Source organism: Castor canadensis, chromosome 4 (assembly GCF_047511655.1).
Source record: "Castor canadensis chromosome 4, mCasCan1.hap1v2, whole genome shotgun sequence".
Taxonomy (NCBI): Eukaryota; Metazoa; Chordata; class Mammalia; order Rodentia; family Castoridae; genus Castor; species Castor canadensis.
The window spans coordinates 145,892,200-145,906,924 of NC_133389.1; positions in this window are offsets into that span (position 1 = coordinate 145,892,200).

Here is a 14,725-nt window from a genome sequence, read left to right on the forward strand (position 1 = left end):
CAATTCCCCTGACACTTCCAGGATACACACCCCTAAAACATAAATGTGCATTTTCCAGATTTATTTCACCAAGAGTCCTAAAATATACTGAAAATGCAATAAACATACCTCAATGCTGTCTGTCTTATCCTCAAGTACATTGATACTACAATTCAGGAAATAACACATTTTTTGCTATGTTCCTTGTTTTTCTAATCCCTTCCAGGAAGAAACTATATTTATAATCATTGCACTTCTATTTCAAGAAATATTTTCAACATCAGAAACTCCCAAATCAAATCAAATTCAGCATCAAGAAGGTATACTGTCAAGGCGTGAAGAAAGTCATCAGCCATCAAGGCTGCTTGGTCATTATTTATGCATCCAACTCTCCAGGAATCCAGGAAATGCTTTTCTACAGCAAATGGTATCCTGTCAGGCAAAAGAGATCAGTTTCAAAAGGGAAAGAACAAATAATATAAAATGTATCAGGGAGGATGTGCTGAAAGGAGACCACTGAGTTTGCAGCTAAGTAAATAGAGGTGATGGTATTGATACAATTTAATGATTAGGGTGATAGTATCTAGAAGATGTGCTAGTAGAGGCCCAGACTGTTACAATTTTCTGCTTCTAATCCTTCCTAACACTGACCCATTATTCAACCATCAACAGAACATCCTGTCTAAATCTACTTTATTCCTAAACTAAAAGTCATTCAATGGCTTCGTGTTTACTACACAGTGTACCTATTCATCCCTAACTCCAACTCATCCTTCAAGCACCAATTCTTACTTAAAACTTTTCCTGACCAACAGGTAAAATTGAAAACCTTCTTATTTGTGTTTCACTATTCCCAAGACACAATTATTCAGTCACAACATTGAATCCCTTTTGTATGTACTCATCACAATCTTGTTTAATACTCTTTAAGTTCCATGGAACAAACACAATATCTAGCACATTATAGGAAGCCAATATTAAGTATTGAGTGAATGAGGGAGAAAGAGCAGAAAAAATAAAGAATAGTGATGAGTGGGTTAACTGTTTGTGAAGAACACCTTTTTTTTGCCCCCAAACAAGAGTCAGGAAGTGGGTGTGAGTAATGATGTAATAGCAAACAAATTAGTGATGTGAAAGGAAGCCAACAAAATGGAAAAGAATAAAACACCAAATCCATGGAAAACTAAAAATGATTTTCTCCAGGAATGTCTGAAACCATGACATTGATCCTTGGAGAATATAGGAATAAAATGTACTAGCCAAGGATTTAAAGTATACAGTTGAATTCTAAAACTCACCTAGTGGCATCCAATAGCAAGTTGTCAGCATTGCTTATGGAGAATCTAGATTGGTGGTTTGTACCTGGCTTAATCAGTTACACGGTTCGGTTTAAGCTATTGACCTACAGTATATAAATGTTTCCTTAGGAAACTTGTCCTTGAGACCAAGGTATTTTATACATACCTTGGTGAATCACATTCAAAGACAATTTCTGTGAAACTGAGAAACGACTATGAGGGCTGTGTCTAGAAATCTCAGACTTCTCTAATGCTAGTTTATGCTTTCCCCTCTCCTGATGTATCATATCCTTTACTTTTTCGTACTCTCATATGAGTATACCCTCTATATTTCTTTCAATTCCCCAAACCTGTATAATAGATGCAATTGTCATATATTACAGAGACTAGAATACTGAAATGACCTTTGACTCCATAATTTAAAATGATGTCTAGACTTTGAGGTAAAGAAAGATGAGAGAAGGGAAATGATAAACCTTTGATAACAGACTTACTCCTAGGTCACTTCTGGTTTTGATTAGGCAAATGTACCACTGATAGAAGGAAAATCATAGCAACAGCAAGTCAATAGAACATGGATGTGGTAGATTCTAAGTCAAAGGAATTATTTTAAAAAAAAAAAGAAATTCAAACAGAGGTAAACTCAATGAAGAATTTTAAAATTGAGGCTACTTTGTAAAAATGAAAGTAATGGAAAGAACTGAGGATGCCAGGTCCATTAAATTATGTCTGCAATCATTAGGAAAGGCACAGCATACCAAAGGGGAATTTAATAGCTATTTCTTATGGTTTTTCTTTTTTTGTTTTTGGGATTTTGTTTGTTTGTTTTTTTTATTTTTTGTTTTTTTATTTTTTTTGGTGGTACTGGGGTTTGAATTCTGGGCTTCATACTTGCTAGGCAGATGCTCTACCACTTGTGCCAGATATTTCTTACAATGTTAAGAATGGCTCAGTCTAAATGAGAATCACAAAACAGACTATACAGGTTGCAAGGGGCAGGGAATCAAAGACAAGTGAAGCACAAGCCATGTAGTCATAGGTAAGCCATTTGTGGAATGATAAAACAGCTTCCCGCGAAGCCTATGCTAAAATTGATTTTATGCATTCAAATCCAATGACAAAGAAGTGGGCAACTGAATTAAACAGAACTTTCTCAAGGGAAGAAATCCAAATGGCAAAAAAACACATGAAAAAATGCTCACTATCCTTGGCCATAAAGGAAATGCAAACCAAAACCACACTAAGATTCGACCTCCCTCCTGTTAGAATAGCCATCATCAAGAACACCATCAACACAAATGTTGGCGAGGATGCAGGGAAAAAAGAACCCTCATATGCTGCTGGTGGGAATGCAAGCTAGTACAACCACTTTAGAAAACAATATAGAGGCTTCTTAAAAAATTAAACATAGATCTACTATATAATCCAGCAATACCATTCCTAGGGATATACCCAAAGGAATGAGACTCAGGTTACTCCAAAGGTACCTGCACACCCATGTTTATTGCAGCACTATTCACAATAGCCAAGTCATGGAAACAGCCAAGATGTCCCACTACTGATGAATGAATTAAGAAAAGTGGTATTTATACACAATGGAATTTTACTCAGCCACAAAGAAGAATAAAATTTTGTCATTCACAAGTAAATGGATGGAACTGGAGAAGTGAAGTGAAGTTAGCCAGGCTCAGAAGGCCAAAAATCATATGTTCTCCCTCATATGTGGACTACAAACACAAAACAAATGCAGTGATATTATTGGACATGGGTCACACACTAAAGGGAGGACGTTAAGGGAAATGGAAGGAAACCTAAAACTTGAAAGTGTTTGATATACTCCCTGTATAGGAGCTAATAAAGTAATCTTAAACTGACAGAGGCCACTATGGGAAGGTGATCAGGAAGTAGTAAAGAGGTCAGGTAGAGATGAATGAATTCAGGTTGTAATACACATGTACATGGAAGCAATGCTAGGAATCTCTCTGTATAGCTGTCTTTATCTCAAGCTACAAAAAATGCTATGTCTTTCTTATTATCTCTTATGTTTTCTCTTCAACAAAATTGGACAAGATTCTGCCTGGAAGCAAGGGAGTGGGGGGAGGGGAAATTGGGGTTGGGGAGGAAAGATGGCCCAAACAATGTATACATATATGAGTAAATGAATAAACAATAAAAATAAAATAAAATAAAAAACAGGTGAAAAAAGATCCAATGAGATATTTCCCTTGCATTATATGAGTGTTTGTCTTATTCCTCAGGACACTTAATTAGTTGAAATTTTTATGGCGGTGTGGTTAGGGGGTCTAACTCCCAGTCTATAGTGTCAGATAAAGGCAAGGACATAAAACTTACCCATAAAGGTGAAGGTAGACACTAAATGAAATAACACTTCTAAAGCTTTTAAAATGTTGAAAACTTTGGATTGGTTATATGATGATATATAAGTAAAATATTCCCTAATTTTATGTTTTTGACTCTAGTGATGACTGATGCAATACTTTCGAAATGTTTAGGCTTATGTTATTCTACTCACAAATGAGCAGTATTACTTAAAGGAAACTTCTATTGACCTCCTGGTTCATACCTCAAGAGTAGGGTTGAATGAAAGAAAATGTTAGGATTATTCAGAAGAAATGATAAAGGATAAAATGAATGAAGAATCTCTAGGCATTTAAACTGGATGGTATATATTCACATGGTTAATTTAAAAGGCTATGGAAAAGGAAGCAATAGATGGAGTACCTACTAAAATTTTAATGGATCACTATAAGTTATTATGTGATCAGGCTACTTTACCAACTCCATCTAAATCAGTCTTGATGAAGTTTAAAAATCTAATGATGACAGAAGAGCAAAATCTGCAGTCTCTTCCAACACAGTATTAAATGAATAAGTGTTAGAAAAATATGTTTATTTTGAATAACAAAATAGCAGAGGACTGTTGGGGCAATCTCCAGCAGGCAAACAGTATTAAATCAGGCCAACATAACAAAATGCCATAGACTAGGTAGCTAAAACGGAAGGCATTTATCTCTCACACTTCTGGAGCTGGAAGGCAAAGACCAAGGTACAGACCAATGTGATTCTCTGATGAGGGCTCTCATTCAGGGTTTCAAATTGTTACCCTTTTGTTACATCCTTATATGGTGAAGAAATGAGAGAGAGCTCTGTGCTCATCCTCTTCTTATAAGGTTACTAATCCCATCATGGGGAACTCATCTAAACCTAAATGCCTCCCAAAGGCCTCATCTCTCCAAATATACTCCAAATTTCATTGTATTGAGAGCTAAAGCATCAACAGTCAACATATGAACTTGGGGGGAGGTACATAAACATTAGTCCATAACATTCTGCTCTGGTCCCCCAAAAGTAATGTCTTTCTATATGCAAAATACATTTTTTCTATCCAACATCCCCCAAAGTCTTAGCTAATTCCAGCCTCAATTCTAAATATCATTTGAAACAGATAAGAATTAGAATTGTGGTATACTTCAACCTGAAAATAACTTCCTCTCCAGCTGTAAACCTCTGAGACCAGATTAAGTTCTATGCTTCTAAAAAGCAATGATGATATAGTGGAGATGTTATACTTTAAATATAAAATGTCTCCCCAAAGGCTCATGAGCTAAGTGCTTAGTCCTTAGATATTGGCATGACTTGAGGAGTTTCTAAAAACTTTAGGAGATGGGGTCTAGCATGAAGAAGTAGGTAACTAGGAACACGCTCTGAAAACCAATGACTCTCTCTCTCTCTCTCTCTCTCTCTCTCTCTCTCTCTCTCTCTCTCTCTCTCTCTCTCTCCTTTCTGTCCATCACAAAGTGAAGAACCTCCTCTTGCTACTATGATGTTCTGCCCAAGTGCCCAGGGTTAAGCAACCATGGATAGAAATTTCTGAAACCATGAACAAAATAAATCATTCTTCCTTTCAGTTGTTCCTGTTCAGTTCTTCCTTTCAGTCGGTCACAGTCACATGAAACAAACAAAAACTGAAGACATTATCATTCCAGAAAGGAGAAATCAGAAGGAAGATAAGGATCCAGAGCAAGCCAAAACCTAGCAAGTTCATACCCTTATGTCTCATGGCTCAAGAACAGCTCTCTTTAGTTTGATGCTCTGGATCTGCTTAGGCTGTGCACTGTCTGGATTCTGTAGGATGGTGGTCTAGCTCCTGCAACTCTGCAAAGCAGGGACACATTCTCAATCCTCTGCCAGGCAAGGTCCTACCCCAAGGATCTGCAATGTGGGGATCCTGCCACAGCTCCAGGTGATCCCACATCCAGAATGCAGTCAGATATCATTTAGCTTCTTAAAACTGAGAAACACTAGCCTTGATGATCTCTGAACCACCTTGGAGGCACTTCTTTACTCCCTTTCATAGAGTAAAGTGCATATTCACAGACAATTAGCTTTATTGTCCTTTCTTGCACAATCTGAACAGTCCAACAGCCTTCCTTCATTTCATTCCATCTCCAGTCCCCATCAATTCAAACTGGCTGAGCTTCTGCTCACATAATCTATAATTTTTTTATTGAGTGAGAGCCTAGAAACACTCTTTATCATCTCCTGAAACAGCTTCATGCTTCCTCATTTTTTGCAATATGGACAGGCTGAGAACTTTCCAAAATCTTTAAATTCTGGTACATTTAGCTTAATAATTCCATATATAATACATGTCTCTTATTAACATTTATAAGCAGTCAGGAAAAACCAAGCAACACCTTTAGCACTTTGCTTAGAAATGGCCTCAGCTAACTATCCAAAATATGGGATTATAAACATAATTCCAAGAATACATTTCTTATTTTTGGGTTAAGATCACTATAATGGCCTTTATCACCATACTTCTACTAAAATTCTGTTTATTATTAGTTATGTATTCTCTAACAAGATTACATTTCTCCACAGATATCTCCTCTTCTTTTTGAGCCCTCACCAGAATTACCTTTAATAGTCCATCACAGCAGTCTTTTGACTTTTTTAGCATGCACCTGAAATCTATTCCAAGCCTTTATTACCAAAGAGATGAGCTAATCCAAACGCTTTTTCACATTTTTAGGTATTTGGTAGAGCAGCACCACTCTTTTCAGTACTAAAATCTGTCTTAGTCATCTCAGTTTGCCCAACATAAAACAATAAACTGGGTAGCTTAAGCAGCAGACATTTATTTCACAATTCTGAAGGCTGGAAGGCCAAGGTAAAGGTAAAAAGGAGAAAGGAGTTGGACTCTGGTTTCTCTTCCTCATCTAAATGTGATTTTTTCCCAAAGCCCAACATATAAATGCTATTACACTACGGTTTGAGACTTCAACATAATGGAAACTAAGGTCATTTGCATTGGTATGTAAAGAAACCAGTCAGGATGGTAAAGTAATCTTACCAAAATTTCCAGACACTATGCACAAAATACTAACATACCTAAATCTACTAATGGCAAGTTCACAGGATATGGCAAAATAGTCAGAAGTAAATGTGTGATTTTGAGGACATCAAAAACAAGGAAAGTCTGAGAAACTGTCACAATCTGGAAGAGCCTAAGAAGACATGGAAAATAAGGGAACCATGGTATCCTAGATGGGAACCTGAAACAGAAGAAGAAACAAATAAGAAAGAATAATGAAATCTGAAAAAATATATAGGTTTAATTAATAAAAACATACCAATACTGGTTTACTAGTTGTTAACAAATGAATCATAATGATGTTAACAGTGGAGGAAACTAAGGATGAAAAGTATGGGAGTTGTTTATAATATTCTGGCAACTTTTCTGTCAATATAAAACCATTCTAAAATATAATAAAAATATATTAAAAATAAAAGTGTGATTTAAAACAGTAATCAACAAATAAATGTTATTTAGGTTTGTTGCATCACCAGTACCAAAATTATTGCTGAAATAAATACAATATATAAATGAGGGGCCCTTGCCTTATCCAAATCATTAGGAGCAAGGATATTAGGATATTATGCAAATTTACTCTTCATTCTTTTTCAACTGAGCATGCTAGATGTTAGCCTTTAGAACTACCTAAATTCATTCAAATAGTTATTGTGGAACAATGGTGAAGGGGAAGATAAGCATCAAATAGATTCATATTTCATTAGAGATATGCTAAATGCACATAGCTAGTATCCAAAAATTCATTGTTTAATAATCTATTATAGCATGTGAGAAAGTCTGTTGGATCTTGGAAGATAACTTGAGACTTGAAAGAGTTGAACAAAGAGAAATCAAATAGCATCATAATGCTTGGTAGGGTGTTATAAATTCTAACACAAATTAGAAATTAGAATTCTGTTTCAAAAGAAAGTCAAAGATCAAATCTGAATTTATGTGAAATAGACTCAAACACAAATTTTCTGTGCTTCTATGGAAGAAATTTGGATTATCCTGCTGTTACTAAACCTGGCAAGAAGAAACATTGATTTAACTCAATTGAAAACACTGTTACTCCATTGCACCAGTAATGTAATGTTGATATCTAAGCCTTCAAATCAAGATAAACATGAATTCTAAATGTTGGTCAATTGTATAACCACTAGGTAGTAGCCAAATAATCCAGATAAAATATGGGATCCAGTATAAATGATAAAATTCTTCTTGATTACATGGGCTAAAACTATTAGCAGCATTCCTCAACCAACCGTAACGAGTTTTCATCTCTCTTGCCCCAATATTAAAATAAGAATTACAAAGATTGGCTTCTAAAGAAATCATATGCCATATCTGAAAGTTTTATTAGCCTTTACTTACCAACAAGAAGAAAGATGAATTGATTAATGCTTTTAATAACATCAGACTCTTAAATTTTCAAATGGGCATTCACTCAGACAACCCCACTCTACCTGAATGCTCAAATGATAATAGAAGCACAAGAAACTAGCAACCCAAGCTAACCAGAGCCTTTGGCAAAATCCCATGGCTTATACCCATCAGTCACAGATTAGTTCAATGGAAGATGAATCTAGTCCTTCTGGAAATTCTGGGAGTCACACAATCTTCTTTATTAAACTCTCTTCTTCACTGAAATTAGAGTTTTTTTCTATCACTAGTGATTAAAAATTATATTACTAAATTGCATATTTTTAAAAAAGAATACATTAAATAATAAAATGTTTTAAATTCTGAAATTGGATAGATTAAGAATGCAGGGCAAAATTAAGTGGACACTGATAAAGCTTACTATAGAACCAAGAAACAATTGATGTAACTATCGCCTGTGTTATACAGGCCTAAGGTTCAAATATTCCTAATGGAGACTAGTAAAACAGGGAAACTGGTGGGGGAAAAGTCAAAATGTAAGTGTGCATTTGTTATTTTTTTAACTTTTCAGTGAAGTCAGTATGGCACAAGAAAGACAGTCAGAAAGTCACTGCCATTCTTGTAATAGAGAGAAAAGTAAATATGGAATTTTCCAACAGAGAAAAATTCTGCCTATAACCTACAAACTAAGTTGACTTTAAGGCCCATTGTTCAGAGAATGGCAGGGTTGGAAAATGGGAGCAGAGGTGAAGAAGAGAACCCTCAGGAGAAGAAAAAAATCACAAAGAACCTTCAGTCTGAGCTGAACCTCAGTTGAGCAAGGAGCAGTCGAAAGCTAGGATCAGGTTCAGAATGGTTCTCTGCCACCCTCTTGTGCATCACAAGAAGTGAATATTTTGTGTGCACCAACATAGGCAAGATTTGGGCTAACAATCTTGCTAAATAACCCCAAAACAATCTCGAGTGAAATTTCTGCACTCTAAAATACTTTGGGTATTTTACTACTTAACTTGTATAAGAATCAAATATATTTGCCCTTTGCTCAGGGTTCCAGAAAGTCTAAGTATGAAGAAAGGTATCAAACCATTGATGCTATAGTTGAAAGACAACATGGCATAGTCTAGGACATCTGTCTAAGGAACAGATCCAGTTTTAAGCCACAAGTGACCTGGGACAATGCTTCTCTCCTCTTTCTAGGCTTCAGTGCCCTAACCTTTACTTTAAGGCCATGCCATTGGGTTTATATTAGAAGGAAATAAAAAGAGGCCTGGAAACTACAAAGCATATTCCCAGACACATGGCAAGCACTGGGTTACTATTATTATGGGTTCTTATTACAAAATACTTATATGGAGCATGAATCCTAATTAAGACTAATGGATATGGTAAAAACCATCATTTGAAAATTTTAAAGTTATTTCCTCAACTAAAAGATTATATGGCCATAGCTCATTTTAACTATGATGAACAACAGAAAGCTCAAAATCAGGCAGGGGAGGTGATACTGGGATTTAACTCAGGGCCTTGCACTTGCTAGGCAGCCACTCCACCACTTGAGCAGAGCTCCCAGCACATCTTTTGCTTTATTTTTCAGATAGACTCATATTTACTGTCTGGGGCCTTTCTTGTACCATGATCCTCCTGCCTATGCCTCCCACATAGGTGGAATTACGGACGTGCACCACCATGCCAGCTTGTTTGTTGAGGTGGAGTCTTTAAACTGTTTTGGCACAGGAAGGCCTCAAACCACAACCCTCTTGATCTCCACCTCCCAAGTAACTGGGATACAGGTATGGACCACCAAATCTGGCCAAAATATTAAGATTTTCTTTATGTAAATAACAAAATAGGAACTTTAAATATATAAGAAGCAATAAGTATAATCAGAGATTTATCATTTAATAAGAAATCCTGAAGAGAAAGTGTTTTTCTTTTTTTTTAAATTTTAACTGGTTTATTTTTCACATCCAAAGCACAAAAAGCCTAGGTCCTAATGTGTGTTTTAAACTTATTTTTTGAAAATTGACAAATAAAAATGTATGACTTGATTATTTATATACAACATATTATTTTGAAGTATATATTCATTGGGAAATGACTAATTCTAGTTAATTGACATATGTATTATCTCATACAATTACCATTTTTTGTGATCAGAACACTGTATAGCTATTGTCTTATCATTTTCCATGAATATAATAATTATATTGTTAATTATAGTCATCATGTTATGCAATTGACCTCTTGAACTTATTCTTCCTGTTTAACTAAAATTCTGTATCTTTTACTGACACATCTTTCCAAGTCCTTCTCCACCCGCCCCTGCCAACCACCTTCACACCCCATAATCAACATTCTACTCCCTTGTGCTAAGGGATTGAATATGGATTTCAAATATGAGTGAGATAATGCAGCATTGTCTTTCTGTGCCTGACTTATTTCACTTTAATATAATATCCCCCAAGTCCATCTATACTGTCAAAACTGATGGGATTTCCTTCTTTTCTGTGACCAAATAGTATTTCATTGTGCATTTATACCACATTTTTATATCTGTGTATCCACTGAGATACATAAATTGATTCAATAAATGGCTGTTGTGAAGATGCTGCTATAAGCATGAGAATTAAGTTACCTTTTTTAACATACTGACTTCAGAAAAATGTCTTTCTACAGGGGAAAAATAAACCAGCATTCAGAATCTTCTTCTCTCAAAGCTAAATGAAATTTATTGTTCACTTAAAAAGGGTAAAGCTGAAAATACTAGCAACAACAAATGAAAAAAGGACAAACATCATTATAAAGAATTTGAATATCAATGATCCTCATATAGTTTAGCCAGTCTTAAACTTGTTTCTATACCCACCAACCTAAGCTGATACCAAACAGAAAAGGTGAATCAATAAAGGACTTATCATTCTCATTGATACAATCCTCATTCCTCATCTCCATTGGAAGAAAGCAGATCAATGATGGGGCATCAAAATAAAACATCATTAAGAGTCCATCTCACCCTCGAAATAAAATGGCTATCATCAAGAAAACAAGCATTAACAAATACTTAAGATTTCTTCATATTTTTCTTATTTTCTAGAATTTTGTGATAATAGTCCCTTTATGCCAATAAGGACTTTTCCTTCCATTGAATATTCTTTGAAATTGGTCAATTTTTTTTGCTATTTGTATTTTCTACTCAATATCTAGGTGATTGTTTTCATCTTTTATTATTGTTGTAATGGGGCTGCATTGTGACATTTACAAAAGTTCTTATATTATATGAAGTGATTGTTTTATTTCTATGTTTGTCTATGTACTTCAATATGTCTCTATGAACATATTTAAATCTCCATCTACACCAATCCTGGAACTTGGGATTGTAGAGTTCTTTCAGGGCCTTTTCATCCTGAGACTCGCAGCTACCGCCATATTCTGTTTTCCTGACAGGATTTGTGAACACTGAGATGAGAATCAACCAGTCTGACCTTGTTCATAATCAAAGAAAATATTTTTTTTTCCTTATGTGGATTAGTACAGATTTTAAATTTGTTCCTTTCTTATGTAGTTTGTTGGGGAGGCAGGGGAAGATGGGGTTTCATTTTGTAAGAAAGAAAAGCCATCAGAGACAGAAGTTTTCCTCTATCACCACGTGTTCTCAGTAGAATAAGATGAACAGTTAAAGATCCCCAAGCAATGAAAACTTCAGACAGGGACGAAAAGTGGCCTTAATCACATAAGTAGCAATAAACCATGATTAGAATTGAAGAGAATAGAGAAAACCAAACTTTTTGAGGAGAGGAAAAGATGATAGGCAAATAAGTTGAGATTTAAAGCAATGAAATACAAGAAACTCCACCTACATCTAATAACATGAAGAACTCTTAAAACCTAACAGTGAACAAAAAAAATTCATTAAGAATATGAACAATTTAATTTCATTTTGTTCAGGAATGCAGTAGTTCATCATATACACACATTAACTTCTTTCACATTAAAATTTACAAGCACACATCTATTTGCCTGCATTTTGATGTAGGATCATAGGATTTTTTTTCCTTATAATGGTCTATTATTAGTCCTTCTTCCTTTTTATCATCATTGGTCATTTCTGATGAGTAATAAAAGCTTCAAAAGAACTATAAAGTAAACAGAGTTTATGTAATATCAGTTAATCTGGAAGGTTGCTTGAATAGGAATCAGTTAAGGGCTTGCAGTAAAATTAAGATTATTCTCAATACATGCAGAGGAAAATGACAAAGAAATAAAAGCAAATAGAAAAAATATCATCAAGTGGGTAGATGTGAACAGATGATGATTCCATAAAGATATGTAGCCTTCTTGCAGTATTGAACTCAAATGAAACGTAAAAATATTTAAATATATAATGAAAGATAATTTCCTTATATAAAGGCAAATTTGAGCCTGCTAGTAGAAATTTACAACAGCATACTGTAGGAAAAACTAATACAGAAAAAGCAGCATTGATTTTTTTTTAATTAAGTTATACTGAATTTCCAGGAGAACAAGTATTTATTGAGATATTGAAATAGGAGGAAAACACTCAGTCATTTAAAAGAATAAATAAACTGATCTCAGATTACCCTAAACAATATGGAATGGCAAAAATAAAAAAGTATAGGCAGAATGTTTATGAATATCTAAGGTAAATAAAATGGGAACCAAAAATTTTAGACCCAACCAAATAGTGCTTCTTCAATTATGATACATTATAAGAACTTTTGTAAAGGTCACAGTATATACCCCCAGTACAACAAAAATAAAAATATTTTAAAAGAATTACATTCCCATAATGAAGGAATTCAGGAAATTATCACTGAATGTATCTGAATACAGAACTGACACTAAACAGATGAGTGACTTATGCATCAAATATATATCAGCAATATAAAATGGGACAATAAAGTACTATAATTCAATTGTCTCTCAAAATGTTCATTTCTTTATTTATAAGAGATCTTTTAGAAACAAAGAGCCACTGTCACGAAAAACAAGCTTAGCTACTCCTATAGTTTTGATGTTTCTTTTTCTTCTGCTGAAACCAAATAAAATTAAAATTAATGCATCTTATTGTTAAACATCATCTATCACATTTTCTCGTTTTTATAAGTCTATTATTTCTATCTAGCTTTCTTTTATTACAATACACAGAAAGAAATCTGAATTATAATTAATATTAAGTTAATGGCTATTACTGGGTGCTGAGATTTGGAGTTCTTTTTCTGTAATTTGAACTGTTTGTAATTTATTTGTAATATATTCTATAAAGATGGTATCATCATTCTAAAAGAAGAAACAATACATAGGAAATTGTAGGTACAATACACTTGCCTAGTCACTTTGACCTTTTCTTTAACCAAACCCTTCATTTTCAGCACTGCTCTACTGATCAAAATGCTACATCTGTCTGCATGGCAAACACACCATTAACTTAAAAACTGAATGCCATGGTAACAGCCAACCTGGCAAGACAGTCTTAGAAATTTCCATTATTAATCCCTTGTCAGGCAAAAGTACTAATTGACTCTAGAAGAAAAATTGGTGAGGGAAGAAAGGAAATGATTGAAAGAATTCAGGCTGTGCTCTCTCACAAACGACCTAAATGATTATTATTCTGTGTTACAGACTGAATGACTACAACATGCTCTGTTGAGGTGCTATTGTATTTCTCTGGTGGGTGCAGGTTTTTGCAGTATACCCAAGGTTGTAAGACTCACTGAAAGCTTCTAGTTCCAAAGCCTTATTCAAATGTAATATATTAACAACTGATCCTGTATTTGGAATGTTAAAAATATGAAACTTGTTCTAAAAATTAAATAGCCCCTTTCATAGAGAAAAATAAAACCATTTTAAGTTAGGAAAAAACTTTTTAAATGTTGACCTTGTCAAACAAAAGTTATAATAATAATGCCAATTATTTATTACATTCCCCAAACGAAGAAAAGGGCTTTCTTTTTAATGGTCTATTTCCGATCTTGAACTAAATTTAGGTTTAAAATGTTTTATTTGTGAATATGATTGACCAATGGTAAATCCTGGAATTGAGTTACCTGGGGAAATTGGGTGACCTTCAATTCAAAGAAAAAAATCCTTTCTAAGAAGAATCCTGTCCAGATCCACAGTCTTTGCAAACACTTGTAAATGTAATTAACATTTGAACTTTTCTGCCTTTCATCCTCTGATTCTAACTGTAACTTTAAATCTATTCATATTTTTTAGTCTATAATAACACACAGTACTATTTTTAAAAGACCCTATATAATATTACTTTAATGCACTGAGGCTCAGAAAATGATACACCAGACTATGGTGTTTTGGCATGTTGAGTAATTTAAACTGAAGGACATTGGAAGGGGCTTGGAAGATCTCTCTTTGATCTTCTCCACGCTCCTCTTTCTATACCCAAAGCGATTCATAGTATCGGAATTCCTCTTCCCCAAGATAGGTCATAAAATCTAGAAATGTTACTCTAACATATCACCACCATTCTGGCTATACAGAAGTGCTCCGACTTATCTTGTCTGAAAATGGATCACTAGACCTTCAAAGGCATGTCTCCAATGATCCATCCTGCCACTAGATCCCACCTCCGAAAGGTCCCCCCAACTCCCAGTAGCACCATGGGGTGGAGAGCAAGCCTTTAATATGAGCTTTTGGATGACATTCAACATCC